Raw genomic sequence first — 16639 nt, forward strand, 5'->3', positions numbered from 1 at the left:
GGTCCAATATTGCTCTTTGAGGAGTTTGGGTTGCCGACCCCTGGCCTAGGTGGAGTACAGCCTTGCTACTTCTGTTATTTGCTGTTGTTTCTCAAATTAAATGCATAATGAAATGACAGCTTTCATTGATTTATTACAAATTGGAAACATTGTGTAGCCTGTAAGGTAAAAAAAAAAAACTTAACCAATTAATCGAATATAATCCTGGTGTATTCTTGAGTATCGAAAAATAATTGAATCGTTGGGTCAGGAAATTGATACTGAAGGCTCACAATCATCGCGATGATTAGTGTAATTTCCCACCCCAGTAGAGAGAGACGGCTGGTGAGCAGAAGGAAGGTCAGGACCAGCGCTTGAAGAGGGAGACCTTGCAAGTCGATTTGCTCCGGGAGGGGTGCCGTCCTGAGGCTGATTGGCTGAGGTTTGGAGGTAGGGCCCCAGCTAGTGATCCAGCTGAGGCTAATCACAGTCTTCCAGATTTAATTTACGCTTCAGCTTCATTTCTCGTAAGAAATTCTGCTTCTCAGGATCTCCAGCTTCTAACAAACCAACTAACCCTAGCTAAACATCACTCATGCCTAAACTTAGAAAAATCAGGACTTGTTCCTAATCCTAAAGCATCCAGGAGTTGCCTCCTTTTGAGTCGCAACATATGATGGTCACAAGATATGAGGGGTATAGACTATTTTGTGGAAGTGAAGACTTGTGCGGAAGTGAGGGTTTGAATGTTGGAGCTAACATAAAGATATCTGTAGAATTTATTTATTCTTTGGAAAGTAAAAAGAGAAAAAAATAAATTGCAGTTGGATTTTCTTGACTGCTGATTGTAATGCTCTGAAATATTGTTCAAGTAATTTTTGACTGTTGCTGTTGTATAAGCTCTGATATCAACACTGACGGCATCGCTTATGCAGCACATCCAAATGGTCTTTGTAAAAGGACAAAAATAGGAAAAAAGCAGCTTTTTTCTTACTATCGAATAATTTAAATACAGTTAATGTTTGTTTTACTTATTTATCTGTTTAGGTTTGTGCAAATATTGCAACAATATTTTATTATTTCCTTTTAAATGATGTAAACTTGATTGATGAAGGATTTTCAATTGACTCTTATAACTGGATTCTTTCAGCCTAGTGGTCCCATGCATATTAAGCCTAAACAAAAGCAATGACTTTTGGATTTTCCAATTTGATTTACCCCAACCACTTTTCTACCATTTATTTTTACTACTTTCTCCAAACAAAGACAATGTTGACATCTTAATGTAGATGTCTCAGTACATTTAAGTTTAGTCAAATTTTAAAATTAAAGAGTGATGGAAGTCTCATTCTGTTCAAAATGTCCTATTTTCTATTTATTTTCATATCAATTTATCAGACATAGATGAAGAACTATGAGACATGTAGGCTAACTTATAATTTATGCACAAGAGTAACTGTGCATCAATATTCAGTCCATTGTAAGTTTTATTGTTTCAGCCTTTCTTCCTCTCATTAATAATTTCTTGCCATGTTCTCACCTCCAGGATCAACATTTCTCACTCTGCATTGAGCGCACCCTTATTCATACTGTCTACTTTCTTCCTCCTCATTCCATTAAACCTTCCCTCCATCATCAGGCCATCTTTTCAGTGTAATTCAACCCATTCTTTTACTTATATTTCCATATTTTAGTCAGCCCTCTTCTTTCTTTCCCAATCCTTCTCTCTAATGTTATATATTACCCTGTCTTTCTGTTCTCCTCTCTTAAATCTGAATTATCTATCCTTTCTCCATCTTCCTGGATCTCATTCAGAGAGTTTAGTTATTCATCTTTTTTTCTAATGGATCATTTCTCATCATGTTTCACAAAGTTAAATATTTTGTTTAGTTATATCTTCACTGATGCTTGACAGCTGTCATGCATACGATCAAATTGTGAACTGTTGTTATTCACACCCAATCTTGGGGGTGAAAGAAAGATATAGGTAAAGCAGAGACCTTTAGTTCTGCTATTTTTCCTCTCTAACTGTTGCTAATCTTTTTCACTTACTCCATGCATCCTCTTGTTCACGTCCTTAGAGTTATACATGAGTCTGCAGCAAAAATAATATTTGTTTAAACAGACAGTCTGTATGCATGGAGGCTCAATAGACTACACTGATGTGTTTATGTATATCCTAACCAGCTGCTGTCTTGTGTTTGCACGCACCTGTGCGGCCCTGTTTTTAGCAATAAATTATGAGATGGGGGAGTGCAGACAAGAATTTACCTAAATTATTCCCAATAACCTTCATCTGATCTTAATTTGTCTTTAAAAACTACATACAGTTTCTTTAAAATGTATGTACTAGCCTCACAGGTTTACACTTTAATATTTCAGATAGTTTAACACATTTTAATATCAGACAAAAACAAAATATTATTACTAGTGTTGCGCCGATGCCATTTTTTGGGCTCGATAACCGAAACCTTGCTGTGCAGTATTGGCCGATACCGATACCATCTGTTTGAAATTGATGTGTGTGTATCTATGAAGAACTGTATACTACTTGGGTATAAAATAATTGCCATCATGACTTTGTCAAGCTGCTGCCTACCTTTGTGAAGCAGGAAAAAGACTAATATGAATCCAGTAGAACTTTTTATTTCCTACCTCGAAAGGGTGACAATAGTTGAATTAACTTTTGGCTGCCTAAATGGTATCGGTGCCCTATTTGTTGGTACTCGCCGATATCGATACGACCATTTTACTGCAGTATCGGGGCCGATACTGGTATCGGTGCAACATTAATTAATACAAACAAAACAAAGCAACAAAGAAGTTTCCAAATGATGTTTTATTTTACTGAGGGGAAAAGCAACCAAAATTAACCTGGAACTGAGTGAGAAAGTAACTGCTCCCTAAACCTAGTAGCTGGTTGTACAACAGCAGCTTCAATCAAGCACGTTATTCAACCAGCAATGAGACTTGAATCCTCCAAACAGAAGACATCCAGACTGCAATGAACAATTTAATGGAGTTATGGGATGTATTGTCTGTGTTTTCCTCTTCATCTGAGGAAGCCAAGGTCAGAGCTAAGCTGCTGCTGCACTTTGACACCTTCCAAACCTCATCAAGGGAAGCTTAAGAGGAGCTGGCTGCCGGTTGTTCAACGCCGGATTTTAATCTTTAGTGGGACCTCTAACTTTCTTTGTTGCCTTTTTGGTTGTTTTCTTTTTGTTTTTGCGCTACCAACCATGATTCTTCTCCAGCTTGTTTAAGGTTACCACCTGCAAAACTCCTGGATCATTTTCTTGACAAGCTCAAGTCCCTTAGCCATCACTCTCACAATAACCGTTTGGATCTCCAACAACATGATCAGCACCCTCAATGCACCTCTTATGCTTTTTTCCACATAGAAAAATCCTGTTGTTGCCAACACTCTTAGCCACCTGGGTCCTGCCTATTCTCCTCTGGACTCAAAACTTATCCAACACCAGTAAGCCTACAATAATCCTTGTACATTTCTCTATACTGGCCTCCGCTCTTACACATTCTCCCTTCTTTTCTCCCGTTGCAGACCCACACACACTGGTTAGAGATGGTTTAGACCAGTTGTCTCAAACGGGTTTCAGAAAGGGCCATGTGGCTGCAGGTTTTCTTTCCAACCAAGCAATAGCACACCAGACTCCATTCATCTCATCAAGTAATCCTGTTCAGGTTGGACTTACTTGATGAGATGAATGGAGTCTGATATGCTATTGCTCGGTTGGAAAGAAAACTTGCAGCCACAGGGCCCTTCTGCAATCAGTTTGAGACGCCTGGTTTAGACCATGCATGTTAGAAAGAAGTGCTTGAGGTCTGGTATCCTGCTCCTTTTAGATGTGTCTCTGCTTTAACACACCTAAATCAAATAAGGAGGTCCTTTCTGGAACTCTCAAGGACTTGACAACTGAGGAAGTATTTAAACCATTTGATTCAGATGTGCTGGACCAGGGAGATATATAAAAGATCCCGGAGCATCCCTCAAGGTATTGAGTTTGACATCACTGATTTAGCCTTTTACCTTAAAGGTATAGTGGAGGATGTTGTTTTTATGGTCAGATCATCAAAATAAGTGGTCCTCCTAATTGCCAATCATTCTGGTGATATGTCCTACGTGTTCGTCCCCATTTTCACTTACTGATGGTGTGTCTGACTTAGTGGAAAATTGCAAAATCTCTCTGTTGGAGAGTAAGGTTGTATGAACAATGCAAACAGCAACTTTTAAACAGAGAGTTCACTCGGACGCGTTTAATAGGCGCTACCTCAATACCATTCTTAGTACCAACTTAAAAATCCACTCACTTCCTGTTTATGAAAAAACATATATTTATATTGTCTAGAATACATATATGTATATATATATATATATATATATATATGTTTTTGTTTTTTTTTTCCTTTTTTATGTACCAAACTAAAGGTTTGTTGAGAGCATGGATCAAGAAAAATCTGATCTCCTGATTCTTAAACCTGAGTCCGTCCTCTGCACTGACTTTGGCCTCTGGATTCTCCTGCCTTCCTTCATCTGCTTGGATCTAATCTCCTGCTTGTTCTCCACCCTCTGGAACTACAGCATCTGGGACTCTAGCTATAGGTGGCGCCCGCCGAGTCTTGTTTGACAGTCGACTGACTGAACCTCGTTCAGTGGGCACGGAATAAACTATAAAACCAGAGGTTCCTGCCTTAGATGTCCTTGCTGTTACTGCAAATCCATTGTTTTTAAAATAAATGGTTTTAAGATATCCCACTGTCTGCCTGCCTTGAATACTGGGTCCTCTTTTATAAGCCTTGACAGAATTTCAGGAACTGTTAAAGTGGTTCTAATAAGCTTGAACTCAAAAGGGCTAAACAAATTAAAAACCAAACTTTTCAGATTTTTTTAAACAACTAAAAACCCAATAATAATATATTGTTTTTCTCATAATTCACAATGAACTATAGCATAAAACCTAAAAATACTCAGAAGTTTGAAATGGTAATGGGATAAAATGTGGAAACATGCTAGTATTATTTTGCAACACTCTACATGGTTGGATATCACATATCAGCTGGTCTGGTTCTAAACAAGTATTTAGTATTACAACAAGCATACCATGTTATTTCCCCTAATGCACATAAAGGACCTAGTCCTGGTATAGTGTAATCTATTTGTATAGACCTAATATAAAGGTATAGACTTTAAATTTCTTTAAATATGTCTGTAAGTAAAAGCTCTTTTACTCACTAATACTGTATATTCTGTACAGATAGAGATATCCTATTGAAATGTTTTTGCTTTACAAGAAAATCTTTCAGGAGGTAGTTTTAAAACAAACTCTAAACTTCAACATGTCTATAACATAAAAGTCGGCAAAATTAACTTTAGTTTTGATCTTGGCCTGTTCTTTTGTACCGATCCTCCTTCTCTAAAAGCAAATCGGCCGGGTTCTGTCTATATCACGGGTAAACAACCAAGAGTTTCTAGGTGTAGTCTGACCCTGAGCCTGCACCACCAGCAGCTCAGCAGCATGAGAAATGATGACACACAGACGGATGCAGGAACATTACGGGCTAGAGGGCACTCTCTCCTCTGAGGACAATCAGGAAACGGCCCAAACATATGTTGCCTTCAGAGTGTGCACATCCACACCTGATTACTCAAGCACTATCAATCTTCAGCTGTGTGTGTGTTTGTGTAACCAGAGCTGTGACTGTAGGCACAGAATAAGTCCACCATGCCAAAGGAGGAAAAAATGAAAGAGAAAAAAGACAAGGAAAAATGATTACATACCAGAAGACAATATTTCTCATAGGATACAGAGTGAAATATTTTTTCTAGCTTAAGATTATGGCTGTTTGCTTTGTTGGTCTCTGTCCCCCAACTCAACAACTTGCATTTATACAGTAGTTGGCAGACTATAAATATTTAGCACACATTTGCAATCCAGTGATTATTACAAAGTTGGAACTTTTACCTGCTTGCTAGATTTACTTGTAATGATCAATGTAAACATAATATCTGAAACTATGGGGAGTGTTTCAGAGTCAAATTTTAGTATAATTGATTAGCTTTTTACAGTATTACAGTATTACCTGTGTTTTCACCTGAAGTGAAGTTTCAAAGGTAAAAAAAACATCAAATAAAATGATTACATCTCTTTTGTTCTGCTTGATAATCCTTCTAAACTGTTCAATAGTGCCACCTTGAGAGAAAGTTGGAAACAGCTTCAAATTGTGTCTCAACAAAAACTTACTGAAGTAATGAATATATTATACTGTGTAAGTCCTTAAGTAGAATTTAATTTCTGGCCACTGTTCCTCATAAGAACAATAGAGATTTGATGAATCTGGCAGAGGAGACCATATGAAGGCATAAAGGATATCTAAAATTATTTGATAAATGAAACTTTAAGTTCAAGGAACTTGTCAAGTTTGCATTGCATAGCTATAATCTGAAGCTATGAGGGTGAGGTTGTGTGGAATTTTTTAGAGGACCTCAGATGGAAGCTGATGTGGTTTCTTGTAGATTTAATGCAGTTCCAAAGGGAAACAGGAGCAAAAGTCCACAAACAAAATAAAACCAAAATCCAGTAGATGTCAGGAAAAACAAACATAAGGAGCAAAGAAACAATGATGAACCAGTACTGAGAAACTGCACAAGAGGCGTATAATCGGGAGTCTGACAAAGACTGGCCTAATGAGCTGACAAGGAACAGGTGTGAATCTAGGTGTGAAGCATCTAGAAAGGAGTTAGTGGAAGGAGACTGACACAAAATGGCAACAGTGGGTAAACAAAAAATACATGAAAATTAAAATCCAACCAAAAACAACCAATAAAACTCAGAAAGAAAACTTAAACAGAACCAAAACCTTTGATTTGTGTTTGAACTCAGTTTGTTTGGAAAAACATCTTAGCAACCAATAACTGATCATAAAATATTGCTTTTACTGTAAGTCCTCTGAATCAGTTTTATTATACCATGGGCTTTATGTTTTTGTGTCATGTAATGTCTTTTCATTTTAGTTCTATATTCAAGTGTCACAGCTTTTAAAGGTAGGGCCTTTAGCAAATATGGGATCTGTTCTTTCTATGATATGAATAGGGAAATATTATACAACTGATATATACAATATATAATTGTATATATAATATATATACTACTGAAAGTCAGCTTTGTGTTTTCTAAACAGATAAGTTGCAAAATAAACCTGTGGAAATGATGCCAGAAATGATCATAGAAAAGATAGAAACATAAGTCTAAATAACAAGCGGGGTTGTACAAATATAATTTTGCCTGTAAACCTAATTTTTGGTATGGAATCAAGAAAAGCTAAAATAATTTTAAACTTCGGCAAATTCTATAGAGACAGTTGTATCATCTGCCTCAGAAAGGAATGTTTTGAATATATCATCATAAACCCACAAAATTAGAATGAAGTACAAGTCAAAGACATAAATTACAGTTCATAATAATGTGAAACAAGTCAGCTGACTTAAGATTGCCAAACTAAAAGCTTTATCTGTCCCCACATCCCGCACAAATACAGTGTAGAGCTGCCTATATAGTCTTAAATAGAAATCCTTCCTGTGTTCCCTGTGTGTATTACCAAGATATTGGCTATTTCCTGTTTTTTTAAGATGGGTGAACAGAGAAGCATTTGGCTTGTTTACCTCTTACTGATGGTCAATGACTGGCATGATTGCTGTGGAGTTTCTGCTTACTTCTATTCCTATATCCTTTGATTTCCCTCATTCACTCTCTATCACTCTGTTTCCTTTGCTTGTTTTCTGGTCTCTCTGTTTTGTTGGTGTGTGAACATGAGAAAAAAAAATAAAAAGACAGGGTGTCATTTTTATTGTTATCTGATGTGCGGAAGCAGGGTCAACCATCAGAGGGAGTGTACCAAGCGGGAAGCGGAGGGAGTGGGTGTTGCCTTTTTTTAAGGTTCAAGAGTAGGCAGTCATTCGTGGCTGGAAAAAAAGAGGGTTACTTCCAGGGTTAAAATAAAAATAAAGAAGCTGTGGTTGTTCCAGAGAGAGAGAGAGATACAGGGAACATTACTGATTCAAAATAATCTGCAGAATATTTACAATAAAATTGGTTTCCAGTCTTTTTAAGGTTTTGAGGAAAATAATGTATCTTAACCCTGGAAAAAGCAAGGGCATCTTGTTATGTTTAGAAAATAATTAAACCCTCAAAATTTTTGTTTAATGAATATCTTCAAAACAGCTCCAAATGACACAAAACTAATATGGGTGAGTAGAACATGATGTAATAACGTAAAATCAAGGGGGGCCAATGTAAAAAGACCGGTGTTCCCCTTTAAGTGGTAGGAGGAAGGCTGTAAATATCGCCACAAAGGTATTTGATGTTGCTGAGACTTCAGTAATCTAGAGTGCTGAAATCCACATCTGTGCTTCCTGAATAACAACATAGCATGGATCCTAGCAGGGATCAGAGTTAGCAAGAATTGCAAATAAAGTAATAAAATGTGTAGAGACAGGTGTGTTTCCACTCGGTTGACAACTACTAACCAGATAAAGTTTAGATTGTTTGACTGTCTGGGTCCAAAATGAAGGAGACGATGGGAGGTGATGCCCAGGTAGGGCTGCGCACCAATATCCTGAATGTTAAAAGAGGCAAAACAGGGAGCACGCAGTTGAGGGACTAAACCCCTACACACAAATGCAGGGATGACACACAGTTACCATAGAGACAAGTTAAGGCGTGTGAAGTGAACGCCCCTTTGTGTTGTGGGTTGCACATATTATAACAAATGACAATGGGGTTTCAACGCTAATTATCAAATAGAAAAAAAATAGATCTGGGTCTTTTGAAACAACATTCCAGGCTTAAGACACCCAACCCCCCACCACACCACAAACCAGGACCCCACCCCTCTGCCACTGGTTTGATTGATTGATTGCCTATTGATCTCGCAATGGAGAATTTTACTCGTTACATCGGCACAATAGTCAAAAAGAAGAAGAAGGTGCCAAAAAGAGGAAAAGGTGCATGGGGGTATATACTGTACAGTATATACAGTATATACAGCGTGCCCTTTTGCACAGCAGTAACCTTTATCACCTTTAGAGGACCTTTGGCTTTCATTGAACAAAGAAGGAAGGAAGTTATGGGGTTGTGTTGTTCTACAGTTCAGTTTTATGAGCCACCAGAGGATGATGGCTGAAATATGGCTCCTCTGCTAACTGATCTTTGTGGTCCTCCCGTTGCGAATCCTTTCCAGGAGCCTAACATGCTTCAAATAAACCTTTTACACTCCCTCCTTCTCTAGCACTCTCCTGTTCACAGCATATTATCATGAGCTGCTTTGGTGATCATACAGTGTGTCAACCTGTGGCAGATTTGTTAATGATGACCGTTATCAGGAGGTAGAGAGGATGGCACCATCCTCATTGATTACAGGTGACAGTTAAAAAGCATGGCATAATTCCCATCGATCATCCATGACAGAGAGTAAAAAGTAGCACCATCTGCATCGATTTGCAATAAAAGCATGTGACTAAAGTGTGTAACTTGTTCATTGTGGAGGAGCCCTTTCACACACATCTATTAATCATTTCCCTGTGTGTGGTGGAAATGTAAAATTTAACATGAAGGGGAGTAAGATGGACATCAATTTAAAAAAGTCTGGCTGTGTGTTTCCTGAATGGGGCCTCCTGTGGAGCTGGTTGACAGTTGCTTTTTGTATCTCTGCTTCTGTTTCCTTGAACCTTAGTCGGCCTCAGCAGACGGCCGCTCGCACTGAATCTGGATCTGCTGGAGGTTTCTTCCTGTTAAAAGAGAGTTTTCCTCTCCACTGTTGCTACAAGCATACTTGGTATGAGGGATTGCTTTCAAGTCAATGACTCAAATGCAATCAACTGGTTTTCCTTAGGTCGGAGGTCTTCAACAGTCATCAGTCATCAAGGGGACACTCAGGAGCTCTTTCAAGCTGGGCACCGTTTCATTCACAGCACCTGTCCCATCAATAGGGAATCTGAATCAGAAATACTTTAATAATCCCAGGGAGAAATTACTTTTGTTACATTTTTTCCATCTGTAATAGAGTTACTATAGGACCAGTTTGATATAACACAATAAAAAACAATATATGTCATTAGGGGGGTCCCCGCTCCATCTCATCATCAGTTTGGGGGTCCTTGGCCTGGAAAACCTTACCTTAGATAAAAACTTTTGAAAAATCTGACTGTATACTCTGGTTGAATTGTCTGTGAAGTATCTGTGAAGTTGTTGTGTTGTGAATTGCAGCTAGAGAAATAAACTTAACTGAATTGAATGTATGCCTTTAGATTAGGAGGAAGGTGGATCTCAACATAACTGTGTGTCCATGCATGATTACCAACGTCATGGGTAAATTTTTTGGATGGGTAAAGAATAGGTGAAATGGTCTAACCTGTGTCTACAGTATAACTAAGTCTGATAGAAAATACATTTTGCCACAATCTGAGAGATTTGAAGAACCATTTAAAGTCATAGGGAAGTCATATTTAAATTTCAAATCATTCTGGCTTAAACATGTATATAAATGTACTATTTATCAGACAACATTGTCCCAAAAGTTAGAAGATTTCTATTTTTTCAAAAACCCTCTCTCTTTTTCCAGTAACCTAAGCAAGCAAAGTAAGTAAAACGCAACCTCCAAAACCAAAATTGGCCAAACAAAAAACAAAAGGCAACCGGCAAACCAATTTTTTCGGTCATAGCATCTTGATTCATATGTCGCAGCTAATATACACAACGGTTGAAATGAGAAATAAGTATCATTATTTACTTATTTACCATTGAGTTCTGTTCCAGTGTTCACGGGGATGGACGTCTGTGTCTTCAGCAGGCGTAGAGATAACAGAACTGGCAGCGTTCCGAAGCAAGGGCTCAAACATGTACGGCTGTAAGCCTTCTACACCAAACCAAGCTTCTGCTGCCCTGGCGTCTTCTTCTACAACAACTTTGTCCCCGCTTTTCTCTTCTAACTAAAAAAATGTATGACGGGGGAGACTCATCCACGACCTTTGACACAAAACCCTCCTCCTCTTGCATGTTTCCGCTGTCCATAGCGTTCCTTGACAGTGTTAAGTGCTACTTGGTCCCAATGTAATTTCCCATCGGTAACCTACTAGCACTAAGTTGCTAACTGGTTGGCAAGATGCTTCCCAGACATCAGCCACAACCAAATTTGATTGCGAACCTTCTGCCACAACAATCCCGCCCCCTTGATAATCGACCAATCACATTCACTTTATTCACTCGTGTAAAGTCGGGCACCACTCAGGAGAATTTGAAAATGCAAAGGTTGGAACAGCCGCTTCCCTATGACTTTAAAGACAGAATGATAATTATATCTAAGCACAGCTGTGGCTTATGAAATCTAACCAATGATGACTCAATGCTTTTTTTGATGAAAAAAGGTGGATTTCAAAGGTATGCAGGTACTCTAAATGTATGTTACCAAAAGAAAACTTTGCAGCTGGAGCAGAGGGGATTCCCATGTTTTCTCTATGTTTAAGTGATGCAAATGTAGGGAGGCAAACAGCAGGATTTTGACGAAGTTGGCGACATTTGACTACCGCCTCACCTGTGAATGAAATTGAAAAATGTGAACTTTTGTCTTTGTCTTTTTGTCTTTTCAGTTGTGTCCGTATCGAGGAGTGACCAAAGCAAATCATTACAAATTGCTCACAGATTGGTGAGGTTTCTATGCCAAATGCTCTCCCTGACACAACTGGAATGAAATCCACCATAAACTCAAGTGTTTTCAAAAAGTTCTTAGGTAATATAAAACTTTGGTGTTCTACATACTACATGTTACATACTACATGTGCTATTACAGGTTCAAAATAACCAGTGCAAAAAGGTTTTCTCCCTGCGCAGCTCCTCAATTCAGCCTCATTGGATTCTTTTTAGGTATCTATACTTTACTCCATTACTTATTTTTCTTCCTACTTCTGACTTCTACTCATTACATTTTCACAAAATAATCTGTACGGTACTTTCTATTCCTTACATTTATAAAACAAATGTTACTCGTTACTCTTGGCTTTGGTTTAATGTTTATTGATATTTATTTCACGTCATATGCGCCATCCAATGCACATCATTGGCACCATCCACATCTAGTGAAAACTAGTGTAATTGGATGAGTCATATAACGCAAACACTCATTAGTTAGCTAAAGGAAATCATCAGAAGCAAGCAGGTGTTCTTCAAACTGCAAACGGGAATTGTATATGCCATGCTACAATGTGGGATTCAGAAAAAGATGTTGAAATGTCGGACAAAGGCGAGAGTTAATCGGGGGATGGAGACGGAGACCTCCCTCATCCTTCGCAAAGAGTTTGTCGAAATACTCGAAAAATTAAGCTTTCAGTTCATATAGTGGCATTTGGCTGTTTTAAGGTTACTTTAAACATTTGTATTTTAATTAATTTTTGGAGAACCTACTTTTTCACTTTTATTTCAGTAAAGAGGTCAAGTTGATACTTGAACTTTTACCAGAGTGTTTTCAAACTGCAGTATCTATACTTCTACTTAAGTGACAGATGTGTGTACTTTTGACATGACTGATAATAAGTCAGACATGCTTTATTCCTCTTCCTCCCTCCTAATTCTACTGTGTTTATGATTTAAATGCTTCTGGTTCTGCCTTTCCTTTCACGCTACCTTGATGAGACGCAGGAACTCACAGGAATAGATGGATGAGCTGGAGATAACCAAACCAGTCAGTCTTCGCTGTGAATTATAATCACCTCCAATCTGTGTCTCTGAAACTCTGCCCAGTTTATCACCATGCGTTTGTGTGTGTGTGTTTGTTTATGTATGAGAAAGCTCAGCCCTGCAAATCACGTGGGCTCTATCCTTATGAATCTCATGAATGTAAGAGATGAAGTTCTCTCTCTAAGGGGTTCTGTATATGAGCATACGTCCAGTTGCTACTTATTATTCTCCAAGCTCCTATAGTGTCTGACCTGTCTCTCTTTTTTGTCAAAGTTTGATGCGTCTTGGTATATAATTTTGTTTACAGTGTTGCCGACTGTCTCTCTTTCTCTCTCACCAACCCACACACCCACACAAGCTTTTAGATAACAGCCATCAAGGTGAGCGGTCCATCATTCACCCTCACATAAGGTATTCAGCTGTACTACATCAATGTCACGTTGTCATTGACCAAGTGTGTCGCTGTGTGAATGTGTCCATAAAAATCTGGTGGAGGCAGCAGGATCCTCTGAAGCAACCAGGAGACTGTACACCCTGGAAGGTCTTTGTGGAATAAAAAAGAAGAGAGTGAAAAGCTGTACATTTACTCAGCAAAGCAGCTTTATATCTGTGCAAACATCTCCTGAAGTAAAGTGAGCCAATTACTTTTTCTTTGGAATACACTTGAATATCTTAAAACCAATACCTTCTTTTTTTGGGATGTTTCTTATTTATGATGCTATTAGCATAAAAGAGGTTAAAAACTCTCCATCTCAGCAATGAAACTAGAGACTTGAATACATCTAATTAAAGTAATAATGAACTATCTTCAAACAGGGCTTTCTTAAACCTGTCATTCAAATAGATTACACTCACACAACCAAGGAATTATCATGCATTTTATTTAAAATTAAATGCATGATTTAATAATGATAATAAAAATAAAGTTTTGATACATTTGTATATATTTAATTGTAAGTAAAGCAAAACAAAGATTTACTATTAGATGCACTATTGCATGCAGTTTATGAATTTGAGATCAACGTTACACGAAGCAGCAAGATTCTGCAGCAAGCACCGCCTTTTGAAGGGTTTTCACTATTCTGCTGGAGGTTTTCGTAATAGAAACACAACCAGAATGAAAATTTAAAAAAGGGATCAGACAGAGTTTTAGTTACATAGGGTTCAGATCAACAAGTCTCAACATTATAATGGATATTATGCATTTCCAACACAAATTATATATTCTACATGTATCACATAAAGTATCCGGGCAACATGCCAGTGGCAGAGAATTCAGAAATCCAATGTAGGATGCCTAACAAATCAATCACTTCCAGGATTCATTCTCGCCACATAGTATTGAGATTTTTTTCTCTTGCCGATTCCTACTCATCCCGATTAGAATGATGAACTGCAGCTGCATGCATGGCAGAGCTATCTGGCTCAAATGATTTCTAAATCCCCCTGCCAGGTAATAAGTCAGTGGTGATAGTGGATGTCTGGTGATGCTGCAGTTCTGGAAGACGAATTGTAGAGTACTGAAAATAAGTTTAGATAACAATCTAGCTTCAAAATGGTAGCTGAAAAGTTTTCTGATGAAACCAGACAATTCAAGATACCAAGTCAGTGCAGCAACGCAGCAATGTTGTCAAAAAAGCTAAATGTTGGCATCATGGTAAAGGTAATTCCATAACACCGATGATTGAATTGAAATAAAAGATGCTAAAAACCCCCAAAAAATATCCAGAACCCTCCCAAAAAATAAAAATAATAAAAAAAATGCAAGAACCAAAAAAACAAGACAACCCCCACACCCCACCCCCCCACACACGCACACACAACAAAAAAACAACTCTTTTCAGATGCTTACTGTGTTATTTGGTAACAGAAGAATTTACATTTGAAGGAGGGTATTTGGAAATTTGAATTTTATTGGAATTAAATAACTGTTTCATTAGAATGTGATAAGAAAATAAATCTCTGTTTTAAAAAAGTAATGTTTAGAATAGTTGTTTCACCAAAGAGGGAAACATTAAATGACAGATTTTCAAAAGTTTCATGACACCATATTTGAAAAACCTTATTATTAGGAGATCAACAGGATTGTATTGCATAAATTAAAGTGGCCCAAATAATAAAGAAAAAAAAAGGAAAAGAAACGTCGAACAAATACAATTGTAAAGTAGGGAATTTAGTTTTTCATCTGACATACGTTTGTTTTGAAAAACATAAATGAACCATGAATAAATTCTGCAGGTTCCAAGCTTTAAAGTGATTAATGCAATCACAAAAGCATACTAATATTGGATGATATTGATATACTTATTAAACCTATGAAAGTAACTTTACTCTTTTTCATACTTAATATAATTAGAACTCTGTCTTGCCTGTTCTCAGTTAATGCGTCTCCCAACAGATTAATGTAGCCTGATATTTAAACTCAGGATAATGAGATAAGATGATATAATAACAGGCTTGTTTGGGAGAGTGAATTTCATGTATTTTCACACAGATTCACAAAAAAAAAGCTGTATAAAGAATGGAGCCCTTATGAACAGCAAGGTGTGTAGGCTGCTGAGTAAAATGAAGCAGCAGCGCCATCTCTTGTGGAAAAACAGGAACAGCATTCCCAACCTGCCTATGAGAGACTTTGTTTATATTCCCCTTGCATATTAAAGCAAACCATTTTCAAGTTATAAAGTAGGCAATAGGCAACATATGCAATTCAAAAAGTTGCTTTTTTTTCCTCATTCAAAGTTATATGGGACATTCTACCAATGAGATACCTTTAAAGGTCTTTGCATAGTACATAACACAAGCTTTTATTATTCTATAGAGTAAAGCAAAAATATATTCAGGGATGGTATGGTTAAAATATTTATTTTTTAAACTGTTGTTATAAGGTTAGACTCATGGGAACAAAATCATGGATTTATAAAAAAATTTTTTATGTTTGTTTGTTTAACCTGTTCCTGAAAGAAACACTATTTAGTTTGGGACTTTATTCATTTCATTCCCAAATGGTTTGTATGCTCCCTGGTTGTTAAAGCTTTGGCTTTCATTCCTTCCAATACAGAGATTTGTTTTAAAATCTAATTTGATTAAAAAAATGGACAACTACCATGAAAAAGGAGAAATTGTATCCAATTGATAAAATACATTGTAATGATAAAATACATAGTATTTTATCAATGTTCCAGTGATATGGAACAAAGATATAAAAACGTCTTTGAAAACATACAGAACACTGATTGTTCAGTTTGTTTTTACTGTAAATGGCATGAAAAAGTTCTGCTTTGTGCATCAAAAAACCTTAAATTGAGTAATGCCTTCCAAGAAAAAACATGAAGACACTCCCTTTTTGTTCCATTGAAAACAAAAATAGCGGCAACCAGGCTCCAGCAGGCTCATGATATTTCCCATTCTGTCTAAATGTTCCATGTAAAGCAACACTGCGTAACCTTTGACCCAAGTTTAATCTAATATGATATATGGAAGGGTGTTTCAGTTCAATGAACAGCATTTGGCATACAAAGCTGCTCTGTGTGGGCTGTTCTTTTTAAACTCTCCCATCTAACTTGAGGGTCAGATCTGTCACTAATTGGATCATGTGACCCAGATCACCACTTTAAAGCTGTTTAAGCTCTCCTCAAACACGAGAGTTAACTAAGGTAAAAGTTGTTGTTAGAAAACAAAACAGATACCTGATCAGAAACATTTTTGCTTCTCTGAGGGATTAAATGAAGAAAACTGAAGATTTCTTTTTCTTTACACTAACTTCATAACTTCTCAGTCTGCTGGTCCAAAGCGGTCTGCTATGAACACCATCCCTGAATCCAGAACACCATCCCAATGAATCCACATTACCATCCCTATGAATCTTGAACACCATCCCTATGAATCTTGAACACCATCCCTATGAATCTTGAACACCA

This window comes from Cyprinodon variegatus, unplaced genomic scaffold, assembly GCF_000732505.1.
Source record: "Cyprinodon variegatus isolate N-32 unplaced genomic scaffold, C_variegatus-1.0 Scaffold389, whole genome shotgun sequence".
Lineage (NCBI taxonomy): Eukaryota > Metazoa > Chordata > Actinopteri > Cyprinodontiformes > Cyprinodontidae > Cyprinodon > Cyprinodon variegatus.